This window comes from Echinops telfairi, unplaced genomic scaffold (assembly GCF_000313985.2).
Source record: "Echinops telfairi isolate 266 unplaced genomic scaffold, ASM31398v2 ScPeMD7_7473;HRSCAF=8511, whole genome shotgun sequence".
Lineage (NCBI taxonomy): Eukaryota > Metazoa > Chordata > Mammalia > Afrosoricida > Tenrecidae > Echinops > Echinops telfairi.
The window spans coordinates 12591379-12615289 of NW_022111377.1; the positions used below are offsets into that span (position 1 = coordinate 12591379).

Consider the following 23911-nt stretch of genomic DNA (forward strand, 5'->3'; position numbering starts at 1 on the left):
GATTCCTCTATGTGAGATTTCAAACTCTGGTAAGTTCCCCAATAGATGGTAGCCCCTTTACAGGGATTCCTTTACCCTACCACACGGAAGGAAGAAAATCAAACTCACTACAATGGCATCAGTCCCGCCTCACAGCAACCCTGTAGAACAGGGCCGAACTGCCTCTGAGCGTTTCCTACACTGTAGCTCTTTACAGGAGTAGAAAGCCTTGCCTTTCTCCTATGGTTTGGAAGGTGTTTTCAAACTGCTGACAACTCATAGCCACTATGCCACCAGGACTCCACCTGTAAACTGGGGTGACCATCAACCCCATCTCATTCATGTTGACCTCCCACCATGTCCTGGTTGGGACAATAAGCAGCACTGTCACTTTCCTTGTTGTAACAGAGGAAGGCTGGGAGAGGACAGTGGGGAAGAGTTGGGAGAGGGGCAGTTCCTAGGGGAGATATAAGTTCCCCCCAGAAAGGGCTTGCATACACTTGCCGATGAATCAAGTGTTTAGCAAGAAGGCATGAGCCTTGTGACTTTGGGCAAATCGATGAAGCCCTTTAAAGATCACTGTCCTCACCTGCATGATAGAGGTCAGTACGTACTCAATTCGCACGGCGGTTTTGAGAATTAGTCACAGGGACACAAAGAATCTCTGGATTGGGGACAATTGAGGTCATCGGAAAGACAAGTGAGGTCGTAGACGAGACTTTTCCTGGCTGTGCTACTTAAAATCACCTTGTGTACCAACGCCTGGCTTTCAAGAGCATCTACAGTCCAGACTCCATCGATGTTTCCGACCCAGCCCTCTACCACTTCCACAGATAGAATACTCTCCCTGGGTTCCTACATCCCTGAAATGTAATTGCTGTTCCTTCCTTTTTATTCTTCATGATGAAAGGGGTTTACTAGGCAAGTGAGCAGATTACCATGACTCAGGATCAGCGCCCAGTAAGGATATAGTCGTTGGTCCACAGTAACACCTGCCCTTAGCCAGCAGCCAAGTCTCTCCCAGGCCCTCAGCTCTCGGCTCCTTGTTCCCTTGGTTTTGGCCCCTGTGGACCAGGAAGCCAGTCCACCTGTGGCTCTGTTTCACAGTCCCACCGTCTCTGACCAGATGATGAGCCCTTAGTCTCAGTGCTGTTCCTCTGGGCCTCTGGGGCATTGGGCTCTGCAGCTTCCACTACTTCTTGGACGTGCTTCTACCATGGTCCTCTGCCGTTCGTTTTTTTTTCTTCGAAACTAAGAAAATCAGTTATTCTGCCAAGGCCATGTGTAATAAAGGAGATTATCCTCACCATGCTCAGAGAGATGACCCTGTGTGAAGTAAATTTGCATGTGGATAATTAAAACTAGCAACAGAGTGTGAGAGAAAATTTTCAATTCAACGTGTTTATCATCTCTTTGATAATTAACACATGTTAGATGCAATCAAAATCTGTTAGTTTTTATGATCCACTAAGATGACTGTTAGGGGAGAAAATCACCAGAATATTCAAAATACTCTAGGGAAGAGAGGATGATGGGATTTCCTAAAAGCTTATGCTAATTCACAGGAACATGAGATAATTAGTGAGGAAGGAGTTCTATTTTCACTTGAAGTCTACCCACGGATTAAGGTGAGGTGGAAAGTACCAAGGTGCAGAGCCAGCCGTCCCCTCTTTCTGGAAAGGGGATTTCATGATTCAGGAATGCATGCAAGTCTTTTGTTCACTGCCGAAGTTAGGTCTTTGGGGTCCGGGCACTTAATTTGCTAGTTCTTCCGTTCTTAGGTATGATCATTATTAATTTCCTCGGTCAACCCCAGGGAATGAAATGAGATGACTTCCCCTCTATAGTGTCACGAAAGAAAAAACCAAAAGATATTCTGTCAATCCATCCATAAGGCCAGGTTGTCCATCCTCTGCCCCCGGCACTCCGCATGCATGAGAAACGAATGAGTGGCTACTGTTTCCCCAGACCCTAGACACTAGCCCAGGCTATGCACACTCTTGAATGTAGTATACCCTTAAGAAAGGCTGGGGGTCAAAAAACAGCGTCACAACCTATTGTGGCAGAAGGAAGCAATCGCAAGTTCTCAGAATTACCAGCACGCGCACCTCCGGCTCGACACAGAGAAATCTGCAGTGGAGTCAGGGGTTGGAGAATAGACTCTTGCTCTGATAGTGTCACGAAGATCCCTCAAACCTGAAGAGCTGAGTAGTCTGTGGCATTTGCCGGTGGCCCTGGTGGCTGCAGCAGATGTGACAGCAGCTGGAGCAGGTAGAGGTAGCGCTAAATTTGCATGGCAGTCAGGTGCAGAGTGGACATCTCTGGGCTCTGATGCCACCTGGGCTGCACAGAATCAGCTTGCTCTCTCAAGTGGAGGGGTTCTTTCCACCCTCGAGCCTCATTGTGGTCTCTCTGGGGATGATTGCTCTCCTGGGTGGGACTCACTTTGAAAGAGGTCAAGCGAGAGCCTGCTTTGCTAACGACGTAGTCATGAGAGATGAAGGAATCACTTGTTTTTATTTTTTGGTGTTTTCCCCGGAAGGCTCTGAAGGTTCCCATGGAGAGAGGTAGGGATGGGAGAGAGTTCCGAGACAGGGAGGGGAAAAAGGAAACCCCATTTCAATGCCGCGTGTCAACACACATGACAGTCGCTTGTCCCCAGGCATGTCGGTCCTGAAGTCTTGGGAGCCCTGACTGCTCATTTACTGTCACTTTCTCGGTCATGATGTGAAAGCGTTGTCCAGAGGACACTTGCCTGTCTCTGCCCACATCCTCGTGGAGTGGTTTTCTAACCGCCTCAGGGGAGAGTAGTACCTGTCCTGTCCACGCTGCAGAGTGAGGAGCAAACGGAACAGGCTTTGTGGGAGGCTGTTGGAACTATAAACCGATGCTGCTGAGTAGGCCCTCACTCTTGAAGACCCTGTGCACCAGAGTAACTTGTGCTCCATAGAGTTTCCCAGGGCTGACTTTTTTTTCCCCAGAATAATATCATCAGGTCTTTCTTTTGATATGCCTCTGGGTGGGTTGGAACCAGAAAGCTCTATAGAAGTGTTTTCCTTATTCCATCAAGACAAGATTGAAATTCACTTCAGGCCTACAGAAATATCAGTCATTTTTAAACCCAGACTTACCAGTCATGGTGGCATGGGCAAAGTGTGTAAATACAACTGTGGAAAAAGCTACCCTCCCCACCAAAGAGCTATAGAGCTTGGTAAATGTAGAGGTCAGGCGGATTTAAAATAGCGAGTTAAACAGCTTGTTGGTTTCTCCGAGTTATCGGGTGAAGGATAAGCCTGTGCTCATTCTCATGTCATTTTTCCAGTGTGACAAACCTGTGAATATCTGTGTTCAGCAGAACTGCCCTGATTGCCTGGCAACCAGGCTCGGTGGGCCAGGGGGATTTCAAGACCAGGAATCCAATGCAGCTACCAAAGCTTGATTTATGCTGCCAGGGGGTGGGCATTCATTCTCCTGGGCTGCGGAGGGATTTTGATTTTGATTTTCCAAACACCAGTAAATCCTTCAAGAGGTGAGCTCGGCGCTATTAGTAGCTTGCGATTAGGGAATGTTAGGTAACATGTAAACCCAGTTGAATCAATATGGAGAAACCGCTCTCTCCCTGCTTTTCCCTAATTAAGACAAGGGCCATTCTTCTCCGTGTAGGCCATGCTGTACTTTTCAGGCTCACTTTTCACTTCTTCTGTAGAGAGATTTATGTATTATTCTTGGAATAAGATGTAACGGAAATGGAAGTGTCAACAGTGAAAAATAGACGTTTCGGATTAATTAATGTCAAGCATCTTTTTTGAGTCTTATGCAAGGCAGTCAAAAGAGAAATGGATTAAAGTGACTTTTCTTGTTCGGATTCCTCTACCCTTTTCATCTTTATATAATTTCTTTTCTTATGTTCTTCCCCTTGAAAACTTTTGTCACCTCTAAAAGTAAGCCTAAAGGAAGCGTCTAGATTAAAGAAAATAGTCGTAGTCTACTTGATGGCACCCTGGAGGTGTAACAGTTAAGGGGTACCTTAAAGCTTGGTGGTTCAAACCCATCCATCCAACTGTTCCTTGAGCAAGACCTGGTTGTCTGCTGCCATAAAAACTGTAGCCCAGTAAACCCTGTTCTGGTACCAAGCATCTACTTGAGAACTCCTTAGAACAAGAACTTCATGGGTAATATGTATTAGAATGGGTAACAGAATATAGTTGGAACACAATTTGCATTTAAAGTTCACATTTTTTCACTTGTTTCACAGGTCAGCTTTCATTTAGGTAGGTCAGAAGAAAAGTAAATGAAAAGAGTCTGAATTAAACCCCTTTTGGAATAAGACTGGGGTCCAACAGAAGATGCAATCAAACAAGGAGGGCGATGGACGTGAAGAAGCAGATAAATCTGCCAAGTTAGAACAGAGCACTGATGACGTTAACCCCGTAGTTAGCACCTGTGGTGATGCGGATGAATCCTCACAATCCGCAGTGAACATCTTTGGTTTCTACGTAATGGAGGGAGCCCAGCTTTCCGTATGACTTCCCAGTCAGGCAGCCACTTGTATTTAGTTGACCTTCTACTTTCTGTTACACGTATTCCATGTGTAGTACACACATATCTTGAGACTAACTGGAAGTTCAGGTGTTATGTAAAATCTCCTAATTTGTCAGTATTGGCTTACGTACGCCCCAAACTCTGTGTGTCAAACCCAGCATGCCTCCAAGGCAGAGTATTTGCAAAGGGGCCCTGGAGTTGAGGGAGGAGAGAAGAATCCTGAGGGATTTTCACACGGCCCGAGACTCAAATCAAAATGAAGAGCAATGGGACCGTCTGCGAAAGAAGAACAAGGTCATGCTTGACACTTAGTGAGCATAGTAGGGAAGAGCTTGCAGGAAGAGATAAGGGGGGGGGGGTTCCTGGAGTCAAAATGAGCTTGCATAGAAGGGCATTTAATTGGTGATATTATAAGAGGAATTTCAAAGGATTGGGGCAAGTCAATCCCAAATGTTATTAGTTATAAGGAGTGAGGTGATGAAAATGGAAACACACAAACTCTAGACTACACTTTTCAGAAGGGCAACGAAGGGAATTAAGTTGAGAGAATGAGGAGAAATTGTCAGCCGAGATAGGTAGAGACTGAATTTTGGAGGAAGTGAGAAAAGGTGAGACTAAATACAGACGTCGTAGGTTAGCCTTTGAAACCTTGAAGAATTTAAAGGGACGCAGGAGAACATACATGAATACCTGAAGATATTTTTGTGGTTAAAGACATGAATTCTGCGTAAATTCTCTTTTGGAGGACACTAGCCTTGTCTGGAATGGGAGGTGGGTCTTTGGAAAATGAGGAGGGCAGGGTAAAGGGGAGAAGTGAGTGGGACATGCTTCTTGTCCGGTCTATTATAAAAGAATGCCCAGCACTACTGAAAGCCATGGTGAAACTGGATCAAGCGACACCCATTGAAATGTTCCAGTTAGTCTCATAACCCTGACGGAAATGGCTGACGGTCTCTTTGCAGTTAATATGCTGAGAGCTAAAGGTGATTCAGGAGTGACGGCTCTTCAGGTGCCAAAGGGGCCTTGCTAAAATGCTGGGTCTGGAGAGTGGGCTGGGTAGAGAAGGAAGTGAGGCCAAGAGGAGGTGAGTCAATAGAAGACATCGCAGCGGCATTGGAGGACTAGGAGTCGTGATGAGAGACGAAGCATCAGCTTATTGTAAGAGCAATAACAGATACATTAGGATTGTAAAAGGGTTGGGAGTTCAATGCCAAGCTCGTGTGTGTGTGTGTGTGTGTGTGTGTGTGTGTGTGTGTGTAGGGGGGCGGGGCGGTCCAGATCAAAGTTTTGCAATTTTGATGTTGACCATTTGGGGTAAGAGCAGGAGGTAGTTGTGCATGTGTGTTTCTGATGAGGAATTAAAATCCCCTTGTAAGAGGAGAGCCAGGGAGCAAAAATTGAGGACGGGCTTTTTGTATTTTCCATCTTGGATCATGCCAGAGAGCATAATAGAGTGGAAAGCTGACCCAGGTAAAATAGTGTGCAACCCCTCTTGGGAAATGCATTTAAACTTAACTAAATGATCCTGCACTTTTGCTTTGTGACGCTTGAATGTGTAATTATGTCTTTCTTTCTGCCACCCCTCTTCTCCCTTAACTTGTAAGTCCCACAGAGATGGAGGCCATCTTTGATCTAATCTGTTCCCCTTCTCGACCCAGTTGCTAGCACAGTGACGGCTCATAGTAAGCATTACCCCATCCTCTCACTGTCATTAAGTGGATTATAGCTCATCGAGACCCCTGTGGGGCAGGGAGAACGACACTGGTGGGTTTCTGATAGTAGCATGTTCAATAAATATTTTCTGTGTGAATTAAAAAAGAGCAGGCTTCAAACACCAAAGGCGGGGAAGGGGGGGGAGATCATATCCTCGTCAATGAGGGTAGCGCGTGATGGGGACCCAATGCCCATCTCTAGACAACTGGACATACCTTGCAGAGGGGTAGTGAGGAGGAGATGAGCCACTTAGGGTTCAGTATAGCAATAACGAAACCCACAACCTTCCTCTAGTTCTTAAACTCTTCCTCCCCCAACCACCATGGCCCTAATTCTGCCTTGCAGACCTGGTTAGACCAGAGGATGCACAGCGGAACAGATGGGAATTGGAAATGCAGGGAATCTAGGATAGATGAACCCCTCAGGACCAGGGGTGAGAGTGGTGATACCAGGAGGGAAGGGGGTGGATAGAAAGGGGGAATTGATCACAGGGATCTACATATAACCTCCTCTCTGGGGGATGGGCAGCAGAGGGGTGGGTGAAGGGAGACGCCAGGCAGTGTAAGATAAGATATAATAATAATTTATAAATTATTAAGGGTTCATGGGGGAGTGGGGAGTGGGAAGGGAGGGGGAGGGGAAAAAAGGAAAATGAGCTGATTCCGGGAACCTAAGAAGAAAGCGAATTTTGGGAATGATGAGGGCAACAAATGTATAGGTGTGCTTTACACAATTGATCTATGTATTGTGATGAGTTGTATGAGTCCCAATAAAATGATTAAATTTTAAAAAAAGAGCAACAAGGATAGGATGGGGACCATGCAGTTTAATGTCAGGGACTTAAAAGGATGTAAGCGCACTGCATGAAGTGAGCAAGGCAAAAATGTACTGGCAGAAGCAGTGGGAAACCTGTCTCTTGATAAAAGGCTAGAAGATAGAAGTATAAAAAATGGAAAATTTCAAAACAATGATGGTCAGATAAGTGCAAGTGACTCACACATTTGCCTCTGTACAGAAGGCAAAAGGGAAGCAGGAGCGGACAGCACTGCTTCCGTCACATAGACCAAACGTGTGACTGGATTCATTCCAAATCCCATACACCCAAGTGAATAGTTCCCATGTCTCTGCAACGGTCACTGTAAAATGGAAAGGAGTTTACAAATAGGAAACCCTCTAAAAGCAGTCACCGTGGGTTCTTGGGTTGTCACTTAGTTTCTCCACAAGGGCACTTTCAACAGTTCATGAAAGCTTGCTGTTGGGGTCACAATGAATAGTAAGTTGGAGGCACAGCTTCCTGCCAAGAACAACCCTACGGGTGCCAAGTACAGGAGCCAGCAGAGGAGGAAGGCATAAGGTATGCCTGACACCTTTGGATCTTGGCAAAATGAGTCAAGGGTATGACGTGGCAGCTTTGGGGGGAGAACAAGTTGTCCCTTTTGTATAAAACGTCAACTCACCAACATGTATTTGCCAGAATGGAATACTTTTAAATCTGTTCTTTTAAAACAATAATATTTGAATATAAACTGACTCTGTTTCAGAGTTATATTTGGAAGGTTTTCAAAAAGTTTTCCCCAACCCCCCGTGATATAATTGCATTTTTTCCTCATTATGACCACTCTTTTTTTTTTTTTTAACTTTACTTTCCCAAGCATTGAAACAAAAGTCAAGTGACATGCTGCTTAAAATTTAAAATATACGATTGTACTTTGTAGGCATAAATGGGAGAAGCGGGAGTTGCGCCTGGATCTATAACAAGAGAAAGTATAGGAGATGATTCAAGAACAGAAACGACAGAGGCAACACTTCACTAGCAGGCTCCTAAGCCCCAGGCCACTGAGCATTTTGACACTGAGTTAGAGCATAGCATGGTGGACTGGGAAGACAGGAGGCCTGGGGCCAGATCCATAATCATCCCTTCTGCCCCTTCCAGGACTTTCACATGGTTGTGAGTCGTCCTTACTCATTGGGAGGTTGCCTCTGACTCCCGGCAACTATCTGAACAGACGAGCCTGTACGATACTGCAGGCGCAGTTCTAGACCACCACGTGAAGTGATTATGGCACTACAGTGAATCCCATGATATGTTTCTGCTGCATTATAGCCTAGTAAGTGTAAGATCACATTATGAAAAAGTTTGAAATACTGTGATAAGGACCAAAATATGACGCCGAGACGTGAATTGAACACATGGCGCTGGAAAAACGGCATTGATAGACTTGATTGGTGGAGGGTTACCACAAATCTTCAATTTTGTGCACATTGCAGTTTCTGTGATGCACAAGCAAATGCAGTGTAGTTAAAAAAAAAACAAAGGTTGCCTGTATAACAAAAACTACTAACGATAAGGTCCAGATCCATCAGCTGCTTTGCATTAGAAACAAGAAAATTACAGCCTGGGAAATCCTGTGTAGAGTGGCTGAGTAGGAATCAGTTTGGTACCAGTGGGTTGGGTCTGAGGTGCGCACACAGTACAGAACCGGACTTTGCCCAGTCCTGTGACACTTCATGGTTATTGACATATTAAAAGCCACTGTTGTGCCTATTGTGTCATTTCATCTCACTGAAGGTTCCCTTTGTTTTGACGGATCCTCTAGCTCACCAAGCATGATTCCAATTTCCAGCAATTGGGCTTTCTGGATGGCCTAACCAGAGTTGGAAGTCTCATCATCCTTGCTTATAAGGGGCTTTCCAGTTGTGTTGTTTCTACAACTGCACCTCCCTACAAAGGTGTCGATTTTATCTGATGCACTGACTTTCCATGTCTTTTTGGAATTAATGCCTTGATTAACAGTCGACTGGGAGTTAGGAAGACAGGGGTTCTTAGGCATGTATCTAATAAATGGATTATTGGTGTGACAAATCAAATAGAAAATAGAAAAATCGTTTTTATAAGAACATTCGCTTATGCCAGTTTGAAATAAATAGAAGAAAGTTATCTCTGAGACTAATTATGAGATGAAGTCATATCTGAAGATTTCATTGAACACTGAGCTATGAAGCAGGGGCTACCTGCTCTGGGTACCCAGGGATCGGCAATAGTGGAGTCACCACTCCCGTGGCACATCCCTTCCACGGAGAGCTGGGGAAGGCACCAAATAAATAAGTATAAGTGTGACAGATGATGGGTTATCGGGGCCATAAAGAAAGATAAAAAAAATTCAAGGAATTTAGAATGCTGACAGTTTGGACAGTGGGATGCATTTGTCTAATGGGGAGTCAGAGATGCCTCACCTGCTAAGATAACATTTGATGAGAGACCTAAACACATGTTCCACAAAGTTAGAGTTTGTGTATGATTTCTGACAATATTCCAAAATCGGCAGAGCTGCTAATGCCAAGATTTTTTCTCAATATTCAGTTGGACTCATTCTAATATTAGTATGATTCGTAAAGGGTTTATAAACGATTTTAAATACATCTCTCATTTTCTTCCCCTTGAGGTTTAAGAAATCTGTTTTAAACGGCAGTCTTAAAATTCTATAAATTACCAATTGAGGTTGGCTTTTGTAATAATTAAATAACACTTCCAACTAATCTAAGTCAGATCTGCTTCGATGGTAATCTTTAGGGTTACTAAATGTATACAGTAGCAAATAACTCATTGTCATGGAGTTGCTTCAACTCATAGTGGAACCAAGCCTTTGACTCTGCTCTATGATATATTTTTCATTGAAAATGAGTAAACAGAATTGATAACATTGTGGTTATGAAAATATCATTTCCAGGGAGAAGGAAATGTCCTCTAATATCATTAAAATTACATTCATGATAGCTGAGCAACATGTTAAATATAATTAATATCCCTGAATTATACATGTAAAAATATTAACTTCGCAAATGTTTTCTTACCTACTTACCATGATTTTAAATATGCTGCTTAAAAAAAACAAACCAGATGAGCTGAAACTTTCCTGTCTTAATAATTAAATAAAGACCACCTTGCAAAAGCACATGTACTAACAACTTTAATCACAGCGTATTTATGAATGAGTAAAACAAGTTGCCAAGTGATTCAAAATAAAAGTTCCCAATCAACAAGAGGAAAGTAAAAGGAAATAGAGGAAAGAACTAGGAGGCAAAAAGTATTTATAGAGATCTAAATGCAGGCATGTACATATGTAAATATATTTATATATGATGATAGGGAAATAGATCTTTGTGCATATATTTATAGGTTTAGTATTAAGGTAACAGATGGACATTGGGCCTCAACTCAAGTACTCCCTCAATGCAAGAACACTTTGTTCTATTAAATTGCCATTCCATGATGCTCACCTTCCCGACATGATCTCTGAAGACAAAGTGGGTGCATAGGCAAATGTGGTGAAGAAAGCTGATGGTGCCCGGTTATCAAAAGATATAGTGTCTGGGGTCTTCAAGGCTTGAAAATAAAACAAGTGGCTATCTAGTTGAGAAGCAACAGAGCCCACATGGAAGAAGCACACTAGCCTGTATGATCATGAGGTGTCGATGGGATCAGGTATCAGGCATCAAAGAACAAAAAAATCGTATCATTGTGAATGAGGGGGAGTGTGGAGTAGAGACCCGAAGCCCATCCGTAAGTAACTAGACATCCCTTTACAGAAGGGATGCGGGGAGGAGACAAGCCAGTCAGGGTTCAGTGTAGCAATGATGAAACATACAACTTTTCTCTCGTTTTTTAATGCTTCCTCTCCCCCCTGCCCCAACTATCTTGATCCCAATTCTACCTTCCAAATCTGGCTAGACCAGAGGATGTACACTGGCACAGATAGGAACTGGAAACACGGAATCCAGGACAGATGATCCCTACAGGACCAGTGGTGAGAGTGGTGATACCGGGAGGGTGGAGGGAAGGTGGGGTAGAAATGGGGAACCAATTACAAGGATCTACATATAACCACCTCCCTGGGGGATGGGACAACAGAAAAGTAGGTGAAGGGAGACGTCGGACCCTGTAAGACATGACAAAATAATAATTTATAAATTATTGAGGGCTCATAAGGGAAGGTGGATGGGAAGGGAGGGTGAAAACTGAGGAGCTTATACCAAGGGCTCAAGTAGAAAGAAAATGTTTTGAGAATGATGATGGCAACAAATGCACAAATGTGCCGGACAAAATGGATGTGTGTATGGATTGTGATAAGAGTTGTATGAGCCCCAAATAAAATGATTGGGGGAAAAAAACAACATTCCCACTCAAACATGGCTCTTTCAGAACTCCAACCAATGGACCCATCACTCTTTCATTTGTTTCCTTCCAGTTCCCTCCATCTCGTCTCAGTCAAGTCCGCGGGTGTTGCAGTTAATGTTCCATAAAGTCTTTATTTTTGGATTCTTTTTGTTTTGCTGCGAAATCCTTGGTCATTAAGCACACACATATACACAGAGGCTTTTAAAAGTTATGGGACATTTTCATTATGTGTAATTCCACTTTTCCATGAACCTTTTGAAGCCCCTTCATAAGTACGATATGTGTTTAGTAAATTTTCTGAATTCTTGTACATGGAGTTTTTTGATCTCACAATTAATAATTTGTTTTGGTGTAGAATTTTAGCTTCAAAATTTCTTTCTCCTTTCGAATTTAAGAAATGTTTCTTTAAATAGCAATGCTGTTTAGTTTTTTACTATTGGTGTGTTAGTGAATTTTTAAATTGTGTGCTAACTGCAACAAATTATGTGAACTGAGGGGGAAAAAAAGAAACATTTCTTTATTGTCTTTCTTCAATTATGTAGCATTGCCAACAAGAAAGCTTGATGCTATTCTTTCACATGTAGCATGTTTGCTTCTTTCCCCTCCACTCTGATCATTCTTTAAAAATATTTTATTATTCTTTGATCATTTACTCATCAAATTAAATTCCCACTTAACAATTACTACACATATTGCTCAGTGGCGTTGGTTACATTTTTCACAGTGTCAACATTCTCATTAATTCAATTCTTGTTGTTTCATTTCTAGTAATCTTTTTTCCATGTCCCTTTGCCTATTCATGTTTGCTTTAGAATAATTATCGACCATTTCGTCTCCTATAGATGATTTTTAAAGGTGTACAGTACTCATCAGTACTATTCTTTATTTTTATGAGCAAATCTGTTAGTTAGCTAAAAGGTGACTTCCAGGAGTAGTTTTATTCAAGGTTTAAGGAGTGGCTCAGGGCAAGAGTTAGGAGAGTCCACTAGTATCCACCAGTTTAATGAGGAAGAATTTTTAAGGATTTCATTTCTGCTCCACATTTCTCTCCCTCCCATCAGGATCCATCTATTGTGCCCTTGATCCGAATGGCTGTTAGTAGATACCAGGCATCTTCTAGTTCTGGTCTCTGGGTAGATAAGGATGTGGTTTATGTGTACTGTTGGCCCTGTAGAGTGATTTCTGCTAGGATATGCAATGGATTTTATGAACTATTGTTAAATACAGTCAAGTCAGCTCCACCTCATAGGGGCCCTGTGCACAATAAAATGAAATGCTGCCTGGTTCTGCCCCATTATCCCAATGGTTATCTTTGAGCTCATTGCAGCAGCCACTGTGTCAGTCCATCTCATTGATGGTCTTCCTTGTTTTCATGGATCCTCTACTTTACCAAACATGATGGACTTTTATAAAAACTCATCCCTCATTAGGATCCCTGGCAGTGTCATGGGCTACAAGTTAGATTTCTAACCTCAAGATCAGCAGTTCAAAACCACCAGCTGCTCTTCCAGAGAGAGATGAGGCTTTCAACTCCCATAAAGGTTTAGTTATAATCTTGTAAACCCATGGGAGTCTGTTCTACTTTGTTCTATGTGGTTGCTATGAGTCAGAATCAACTTGATGGCAGGGAGTGTGTGTTTATTTTTTTGGTCCCTCCTGATAACATGTCCACCGTATGTTGACAAAGTCTCACCATCCTGGCTTCAGTGGACTATACTTCTTTCAATACAGATTTGTTTGTTCTTCTGGCAGACCCCAGTACTTTCAGTATTCTTCACCAATGGTGTAGTTTAAATGCATCAATTCTTCTTTGGTCTTCCATATTTATTGTCCAACTTTCACATCTATATGAGGTGATTAAAAATATCATGGCCTAAACTACATTATGATAATTAACTGAGTTTTCCCATGAGTCTATAGTCCTGAACCATAAAACACAGTAAACCAACCTCACAAAGTATTTAGTTATGGTCTTACAAGTATGTGACTGTACTCCTTATATGTGGTTTATTATACATATGAATATACATGGATGAACATACATTCAAGTATGAGGGGGTACCCCAAAAAACTGGAATTGCGCTGGGCGGACCGGAGCTTTTGTAGTACACATTTTTCCAGTAGGCGAGCATTCAGCAACTCACTTGGAGTTAGTGCACCCAGTGGCATCACCTGGGAAGGTTCTCTCTGGTGAATTTTTTCGTAAAAATTGTGAATTTTTTCGTAAAAGGAGTTTTGCTCAAACCTTGTTTTTTGTGATGGCTGATTTAGGAGAACAGAGGGCAGCTGCGAAATTTTGTTTCCTGCTCGGGAAAAATGCCACAGAAACTGTTGTGATGTTGAACACAGCTTACAAGGACAGCGTTAGAGGGGAAAACTCAAGTGTATCAGTGGTTTTCTCATTTCCAAAAAGGTGAAATGTCGATTGATGACAAACCTCGTTCTGGGTGTCTGTCAACTTCCCAAACAAATGTCAAAAGAGTGCATTTGAAGTTTGTTTCACCACGTCAGAATGTTAATCAAGCTTTCTATTTAGAGGTTCTACAAAGATTGTGAAACAGTGTATGATACAAAAGGTCTGGTTTGTGGTAGACGGGGCGGGGGGTGGTGGTGGCTGGTTTTGCTATTGACAATGCACCTGCTCATGAGCCATCTCAGTGGTCAGTTTTTGGCAAAAAACAGCATGCCTCTCTTGGCCTACACACCTTACACACCTGACCTCACTCCGTGCGACTTCTTTTTGTTTCTGCAAATGAAGAGGGACATACAAGGATAGTGATTTGATGATGTAGAATAGGTGAAGAAAAAACCGAGGGAGGTGCTGTCAGCCATCCAAACAGTTGAGCTTGAAAAATGTTTCCAAGAATGGAATCAAAGATTTGACAAATGTTTGAAGTGTAATGGAGAGTACTTTGAAGGTGAAAAGGTTGTGTTGTAAAAAAAAAAAAATTAAATACATAGCTTTGAAAAAAAAATCCATTTGGGGGGAAACCCATACATTTAGATACATCTATAATGTGCACACATGTGCACCCACATACATACCATTGTGCATGTATCATATATGTATACATATGTAGGCACAAAGCTATTTTTTGGTTGTAGGAATGTTATATCTTTGGTTATAAACACTCTTTGCTCTTGTGTATTTCTTAGAAACATCATTTACCTTAGCTCAGATGTGGATCTATTTGTAGATCATGCTGTTTAGCGTTAAGTAGAACTCTCAATCAAAGTACACCTATCTGTTTGACATTTTCTTGTTTCTCTTATAAAGTAAATATTAAAAGATCTCACACATGGGTTGAATTACAGTATAATTTGATACTTGCACAGTTGACCTTCCTCTTGACCCAACCTGAATTTTATCTAGGCTTAAATATTTCTCCCTTGTTCCACAACATAAATTTATTTTCTGGCTTATTAAATATTATCGGTGGTGTTTTCTTTCTTACTCTATATTTTTAATTTTATATTGTTAGTATGATTTTATTCTTTCTGTTTCATTTTGATTTGTTTTTTATTGTTTATGTTGGGTTTTCCAGTTTATGAAGCACAGAAGGAGTGGATGCATAGAGTAAATAACTGATGAAGTGTTTTATCAGGGACGGGGGTTGGGAAGGGTGAGGAGAATGGGAGAAAAAACCATGAAAGTGGGAGGGGGAAGGAGCACCAGAACTGATTGTGATGATGTATATAACTATGGAAATGTATGGCATATGAATTTTATATTAAAAAGCTACTAAAAAGTTGACCATTGGTTACCATGCGTAAAGGAAGAAGAGGTTTTGCTTAGGGGGCATTGAGTTTATGTTAATGGTAGTGGAAGAATTTAGAAAAAGATATCAGTAATGATTGTGCAGCAGAGTATAATCAGTGGCACTGGATTATAGATGTAAATAAGGTGTTGAATTGGATAATGTTCTGTTGTGTATATTTTTACCACAATTTAAAAAATGATTACATTAATAAGGAGTACAAGGAAGAAGAAAATGTTCTAAAATTGATTGTGGTGGTGATTGTACAACTCTTCTTGATATGATTAAACTACTGAATTTTATGATAGGTGTAAGAAGTGCCAATAAAACTGTAAAAAATGTAAATAAAAGTAAAAACATCTTGCACTATCTCTGTGTATCAACCCCTTTCATGATTTCCATCCTTTAGAATTTTTTGCTTTTTATTCCTCCATTTTGGTCTTCAGACACATTTAATTAATTTTAGAACTATTTAATTTTTTAATTGGAAAATACATTTTAATTTCCAAGGATATTCTTGTTGCCTTATTAGTACTTTTTCATAGTCTTCTGTTCTTGTTCTATACATATAAGAATCCCTTGACTGTGTGAAGATAGTAACTTGGATTTATTTTCTTTCAAGTTTGCTTATTTTTCTTTCCACAATGGTCAGTTTGTCTATTTGAACCTTATACTTCATGCTGTTCTTTTTACTTCCAAAGGTTTGGTTTTATTTCTTGGCTTTGTATTCGTGAGTGATTCAATAGTTTATATAAGCAGCGAGCATGGATTTCTCCGTAATTTTATAGTTCTGCTTTTCCATTGGGTCTTTATATCTGAATCGGAAGGCTAGTTGTCATTCTCTCTATATTTGATGGGACTCTATGTCAGTGAAGGATCCCTGATGATGCTGTTGGGTAAGCACTGGGCTGCCAACTGTGAGGTCAGTGGTTCAAATCCAGCAGCAGCTCTGTGGGAGAAAAAGATGAGGCAGTCTACTCTCAATGAAGATTTACAGCCTGGAAAACCCTACGTAAAGTTGCTGTGAGTTAGAATGAACTTGATGACCATTGGGTTTGGGTTTAGATGTCAAACAGGCTTCCCTATATAAGGTGCCTATTCAGAGATCAGCAGGCAAGCACTCCACAATCACCTGTTTAGAGATAACTCAAGTAACTCCTGGGGATGGAGCAGGTCAGAGTTTTCACTCCTAGTTAAACACACGCACACACACACACACAACAAAGAAAAACCATCAAACCCATTGCCATCAAATCAATTCCAATTCATAGTGACCCGATATAGGGTTTTCAATACTGTAAATTGTTATGAGGAGCAGAGAGCCTCATATTTCTCCCAACGAGTGTTTGATGGGTTTGCACTGCATCCCGATGCTAATCCGACAGTGCCGCCACCAGGGCTTTCATCTCACACTACCCCCTTTGATGTTTGTGAAGATGTTAATATTTACCTTCAAGTCTTGATCTTCATTGGGCCTCAGAGCCCTTTAAAAGGCATGTCTGTATTGAACTCATTTCTTGTCCTTTTTGAGCATGTAAACTGTCCCATGGATAAAGCTTCCTATATAAGTATACCTTAAGAAATAAACATTATAAAATGTGATGAAAGAGACAGTGTCCTAAATGGTCAAGGTAGTATTTGAACGTAATAACCTTTCAGGTTAAAAACATCATGCTATATTTTCATTTTATTTTAAAATCATTTGGGGGGGGAACGCTTACACATACCATAACATTCCATAGTTCAGTCACATCAAGCAGTCTTGTGCACTTGCTACCACAGTCAGTTTCAAAATATTTTCTTTCTTCTTGAACTCCTTGATATCAGCTCCCCTTTATACCCTCTCCCCCAACCCCCCCAGGAGCCCTTATTATTTTTCTGCCACATCTTACACCCTCCAGTATGTCCATTCACATACACTTCTGTTGTCCACTCCCCTAGAGTGGGGCTCTGCCGTCCTCAGTGCTGTCAGCTTCCCTCCGCAGCCTCTTTCCGTACCCTCAGGGAACCATTCCTCCTGTTACTGTTTCTGAAAGGCCATCTAAAACATCAAACTTCTAAGTAGGATTCAAAGGTTGATCTGTTTTTGTGGGACAGTTCTCTTAAATAATAGAAACACATAACATGTAAAATATGCACAAGCTCATTTACATAAAACTATTGATACTGTTTGTTTAGTCATTGAAACATTCTGGTCTTACACACCAAATGAATCATTTATATCATCCCCTCTCCTTCTGCTATGCTGGTTGAGTGAATCCTTGCTAGCCACTCTGGGGACACATGCTTATCTCCCTCAAGGTCCATTTATCAATGTCCTTCGTATATATGTGTGGATGGCAGGAGAGAGCTTAGTTGTCAACTTGTCTTTGCTCTAATTTTGGGCCTATGGCCTGTGTGCATCCTGCTTGGATTTTAACCTTCTTTGCTTTTTAAACTTTGCATCTGCCTGTGCATTGTCAGTCTAAATACATTTTTTACATCCTGCCTCATACTTATGTCTTTTCTAAAGCTGTGGTTACACGATTCTGGGAGTTATTCAATTGATACCTCTTGAGTTCTGGATAGTTTACAGAATTTGCACTCTTTTGTCATAATTTCGAAGGTCACACTACTGACAGTAACTGACCAAGAGGCAGAACAAGTGACTGCTGGCCTCTAAGGTTACGTGATGTAATAAATGATCGTTTTTCTGTACCAATAATAGCACCAAGATCATATGATGGCAGTCAGATTGAATTGGAATAATACAAGTGAACTGCGGAGCCCAATGCTGAGCACATAGTAAAGATCCAGTGACTATTATAGTTTATTTTGACTGCCTGAGCTGAGAAGTGTCCCTAAAAAATGATTCAGATGTAAATGAAGGAGAAATTCTAAGCATATGTTTAGATTATAGGTCTTTTCTTTTGAGTCTCTGTTATCTGCTTTGCACTGTGGTTTATTCATCTAGTCTTTGTAAGGCGCTCTGGTGGCATACAGGATATGTGCTGGGCTGCTAACTGTAAAGCGCAAGTTAGAAACCATCTACTGCTCCTCAGGAGAACGATAGTGTTTTCTGCTCCCTTAAAGATTTAGTCTCAGAAACTCACAGGGGCAGTTCTACTCCATAGGTTCCTGTAGAGACCTATAGGGTTGCTATGAGTCCACATTGACTCGATAGCAATGAATTTGTTTTTTGATTATTTAGAAGATTTATTGATATTGGGTTGCTTAGGGCTGCTGTATGTATGCATTGTGCGCTTTTTAGCAGGATCCCTGGCTTCTAGCCACTAAATGCCAATTGTGATAAACAAAACTGTCCCCAGACCTTGGCATATTTCCCTAAGTAGGGTAAAATTACCCCTTCTTAGAAACCATGGCTTTATAGTAGTTTTTGCATTACAGAGAGAGAGAGACGATTTCTTTTTTGTTTATCTAAGCTGACTTCTTGTCTTTGGAGGACTTCATCTTTTACCCTGAAAACAGCACTGACTAGGCTAACACTTTCCTTTACTTTCAGGGTCAGAGTTAAAGGTCATTTTAAAATTGAATTTAAATTCAAATATTTATGTAAAGACTAATCAACCTATTAGGGGGGAATACTTCATCTGGCTCATTAGATCTAACTCTTCCTGGTGAACATGACTTTTCCTTCTCAGGTTTATTTGTGGTTAAGAGAATTACAGATGCACTTCATTGAGGAATGGGGTCTGTTCTGTACTAATGCAGAAAGAGTATCTGTTTCTATTTCATCGCTTTCAAAGAACATTTTCTATTTGTGGGTAGTACGAAAATAATGAGTGCAATAGCTTATAGGTCATCTGCTCATGACAGAATTAATTTCTTTCCATTAGAAAGCTGTATGTTTTTTAAATAAAATGATTTTTTTTAAAAGAAAACTATATGTTTTTAATAAAATGAATCTCCTGGATACTTTGGGACAACCAGTAAATACTTTAATGTGAAATGTAAAATACCACTGGACTAGATAATAACTTCAGAGTGTAAATAGCTTTTCATAATCAATAAATATTTTCTGAATGATTACACATAAGTATATGTTGAAATTTATCATATGGAAATTCTGCATCTCTCAATATGGTAGTTAATAGACTCGGTCAACTTTATAGAAAAGATTTTTTGTAAAATTATAAGGTGACATTGTAAAAAAATAGGAATTAGGGGGGAAAAGAACCACTTCATTAATCAACCTATCAAAAAGGATTGGAAAACTCCAAGGAATTTTTGTTGTTGTTAAATTCTAGTTAAATTCATTTTGGATAAAATCAAACCAAAACAAGCAATAAAACTCATTGCCATCCAGTTAGCTCTGACTCATAATGACCCTAGATAGTGTTTCCAGTACTATAAGTCTGTCCAGGAGCAGACAACCCGATCTTTCTCCTAGGGAGCAGCCAATGGGTTTGAATCATGGGCTCTGCAGTCAGTAAGTAGCCCAGTACCTCAGAGACGAGGCTTTCTACTCCTTGGAGACTCACAGCATCAGTTTTACCTTGTCCTGTAGGCTTGCTAAGAGTCGGAATTGACTGGGTGGCAGAGAGGGAATGCCCAATGTCTAACCCACAATGCTTGTAGGACTCCATTTGAGTAAGGAGACTACATATATACTCAACAATACAGCCCTCTGGTTTGTTTTTTGCATTTGCTTTGTCTTCTTCTGGGTTATTTTCTTTTTTAATCAATCATTTTATAGGGGAACTCTTCCAAATCTTATGACAATCTATCATTCAATTGTATTAAGCACACTTGTATGTAAGTTGCCATCAACCTTTCCAAACATTTTTTTTCTACATGAGCCCTTGGTATCAGCTTCCCTTTCCCCCCTCCCTCCTCACCCTCCTGCTCTCACGAATCCTTGATCAGTTATATATTATTGCTGTCATTTCATGTCTTACACTGTCCGTTTTCATCCACACTTCTGTTATTCCTCACCCTGGGGAGTGGGCTATATATCCAACCGTGTAATGGGTTCCCCTCCCAACTCTTCCCATACTCTCCTGACATCACTACTCCCACTGCTGTTCCTGAGGGTTTTATCTGTCCTGAATTACATGGGTCAAGAGCTCTTATCTGTACCAATGTGTGTACTTTGGTCTAACAGGATTTAGTTGGGTGGGAGGGGTGGAAGCATTCAGGAACTAGAGGAATGTGTCTTTCGTTGGTGCAATACTGCACCCTGGTTGAATCGTCCCTTCCTTGTAACCCTTTTGTGCAGGGATGCCTACTCATCAACAGATGGGCTTTTGGTCTCCACTCCAACCCCCCCTCATTCACATTGATATTATTCATTTGGGATCTTTTGATACCTGATACCTGCTCCCATCAACACCTCATGATCACACAGGCTGGTGTGCTTCTTCCATGTGGGTTTATTTGTTCTTGCTACATGGCTGCTTGTTTAACTTAAAACCTTTAAGACCCCAGATGCTATATCTTTAAATAGCTGGGCACCATCCTCTTTCTTCACATTTGCTTAGCCCATTTTGTTTTCCAGAAGGTGAGTATCACAGAGTGCCAGGTTATTAGAACAAAGTGTTCTTATGTTTAGGGAGGTCTTGAGTAGAGGCCCAAAGTTCGTCTGCTATCTTAATACTTAACATATAAATATATGTACATTGGCCTCTATTCCTTTCATAATAAATTTATATATTTACATATATACATGCCTGTAGCTATCTATACCTCTATAAATAGCTTTTGCTTTCTACCTCTTTCCTCTATTTGCTTTCACCTTCCTCCTGTCCCACTATCATGCTCACCTCCCATTCAGCTCTCAGTGATTCCTCTCAGCTGCATTGCACTTGATCAAACCCCACCAGGCCTCCTCACCATCATTTTTAGACCTCTTATGACTCCCCACTCCCCATCCTGCCCCATCCTCTCCCATGCCCCCCCCCCGAACCACCAGTCCCATTGTATTCTCCTTGGGATTGTTTGTTCCTGCCTATCTTATATAGATAGACATAGGACGAAAGAAAAACAAACAACAACAACAAACATGATAGACAGTTCCAGGTCTGCCTGCTGACCCTTCTGAGTGTTTTCAAATTGGGTCTCATGAGGTGCCAAGCCCTATCCCCCGAGGGGGACCTGGTTACTTTGCTCCCCTTGCTGCCCTGCTGCACTTCCTTCACCTCTCACCCCGCTGTGCATGGGGCAGACCAGGGACACACTCCACACGGTGTCTCCAGCGCTGTCTCCCGTAGTGCTATGGGTCAGTGAGGGAACACAGTGTCTTGTGGTGGGGCCGGCCCTACAGTCCTCTCTGTGCATTGACTGCTCCAAGCAGGCATGTGGTCCCCAGGGCTTGGCGGGCCATAATGAAGTTACAGGACTCTTTAAATACATTTACCTTGTAACCATATATATGCATTTATATATATATATAGTTGCTCTTGAGAGGAAGTATGCACAAGATACAATTCAATAATTCCTACATTCACATTTCAGTGACATTAATTTGAATCTTCAAGTTGTATATTCAGTCTCACCTTTATCCGAATTGTCTCCACCCCCTTTGCCCTCTTAACTTAAACTCACTATCACTGTTTCCTACCTAATCCTTGTAGTTGTTGTTATCAATCTGATCCTTTGTAGATTAATATTGATAAAATACATTGCTCAAGGCATATGTTCTCTACTAGTTAAGAACTATTATTTAGGGAATATTTTTAGCTTAAGTTTTCAAGAATATCTCAGGGCAGAGGTTCAGGGGTTCATCCACCTCTGCAGGTGCAGAAAGTGTAGTCTATGAGAATTGAACATTCTTTTGTTCATTTTCTGCCTTTTGATCAGGATTCTTCTGTAGAATCTTTGATTAACTGTGCAGTCCTGGTCAGCTGGCACTATCCCGTTCCTCGGTTCTCATGACAAAGGAAATGGTCATTTATGAGGGCACTCATCCACACGTTGCTTATCTTTAGCCGGTCTTGACTCTCCTTCTTTCTCTGTTGCTCTGGGAATGTAGAGACAATGGTTGTGATTTGGATGGCTGCTTGGCAAGCTTTTAAGAATACAGGCACTATGAATTATCTGGGAAGTAGAATGGCAGCATTAAAGACATTATTATGCCCACGAAAGCATGACCCTAAATCGCCAAATGAAGATATGTAATGCTTCCATTGTTCTAGCGATAAACAGCAAGGAATTTTATTTATGTGTTTGTTTGTTCTCCACCTAGTTCAAGTCTGACACGTTACTTACACCGGTGTGGGGACACCCTTGTGTCGCGATCAGACACTTCAGAGGAAACATCCTCAGACAATTGAAATGTCAGAATTTATCTTCCCAGATTCTGGAGGGGGTAAAAAAAATCAAGCCACTCTAAACATTCATCAGAGTAACCAAACTCTTGTATCACATTCACTTTCTGTTACCTGTCAAGTTCATTCCATTGCTGGTAGGTGTCGAGTTGGTTCCTTCCTGCCCATAGTGACCCTGAGCACAACAGAAGGAGACATCACATGGTCCTATGTTAAAACATTTCTGTATGCACATATAGAAGCGCTGGGGGTGCTGACGGGTAATCAAACCACACGTGAGGGATTTAAACCCACCAGCCACCCTTGGGAGAAGGTGGAGACCATCTGCTGCAATAAAGATTCGCATCCTTGGCAGGGTCTCTCTGAGTTGCATCTACTTCATGGCAATAGGTATATAAGTGTAAATCCACTACAAAAAGCAAAAAAAAAAAGTACAAAGTAATAACAGGAAAAAAGAAAGAAAACATTTCAAGCTCTAGTGAGAGTTCTATTTACTTAATACAATAGAAATTCCAATACAGTCCCCCAAAACAAAGTTACAGCATCCTGGAAACCCTTAAAATGTGTACCAAGAGAATAAAGCACCCCCACAAAAAAAAAAAAAAAAACCAAAAAACAAAAACCTAACAAATTAAAAACCCGGAAAAAAAACCAAATGAAAATCCAAAGAAGGTTTTTTTTAAAAAGAAAACCCCACAGGAAAAATATATACAAAAACTAACCCAGCAAACTAGCTAAAGACATGCATCAAGTAGTTTCTAATCCATAGTTTTGAACAGTAGTGTACTAGTAAATGTTTAGCATTCAGCTATCAAAAACAAAAAAGTTCTGAATTATAGCACCTGCCAGTTTCCATTGTATAACTGCAACCACTTCAACCTATGGTCTGACTTCATTGAAAGTAAAACTGGGCAGGTATGCTCATTAATGTAAGCCTATACAAGAAATTTCAGTGGGCATAAATAACCTCTAGAGTGTGGATAAAAAGTATAGTAAAATAATCAGGAAATTATTATCTTGGAGTAGTTGTTTTTATTTTTAACATATTTTATTTAACAGAATGAAAAGTTCTAAATTAACATTTAGTAATAGCTATGTTTGACAACGGACTCTCATAATTTTCCAGAATGTTAACAATACGTTAGACCAGCAGCAACATACCACTGAGATTTTTTTCACTTACTTGTAAATTTTCTAGAGGGTTAGTAGGTACTTGAAACAACTATCTCCAAAATATATTGTGTTAGACAGGGTTCTCTAGAGAAACAAAGCCAGAATGCTAATAATTTTATATACATTTATACAGATAGATAGATAACATAAGAAATAAACAGTTAATTAAATTAAAAAGCAGTACAAATGGCCCTGTGCAACTCACTACCGTGAGACAGTTGTGAGACACTGGCAGTCCTTCAAGTCTTGAGGGCCTCCAGGTAGTCCTCTGTAAAGCAGTTCAGGCTATCTGGGCACAGGCAGCA

At 41.0% G+C, this 23911-nt stretch overlaps 1 protein-coding gene across 2 annotated transcripts in view; it reads left to right on the forward strand.

Annotated features, from left to right (window-relative positions):
- The window catches only part of CACNB2 (calcium voltage-gated channel auxiliary subunit beta 2), a 277727-nt gene that overhangs the window by 36899 nt on the left and 216917 nt on the right, over window positions 1-23911 (forward strand). The window lies entirely within an intron of this gene.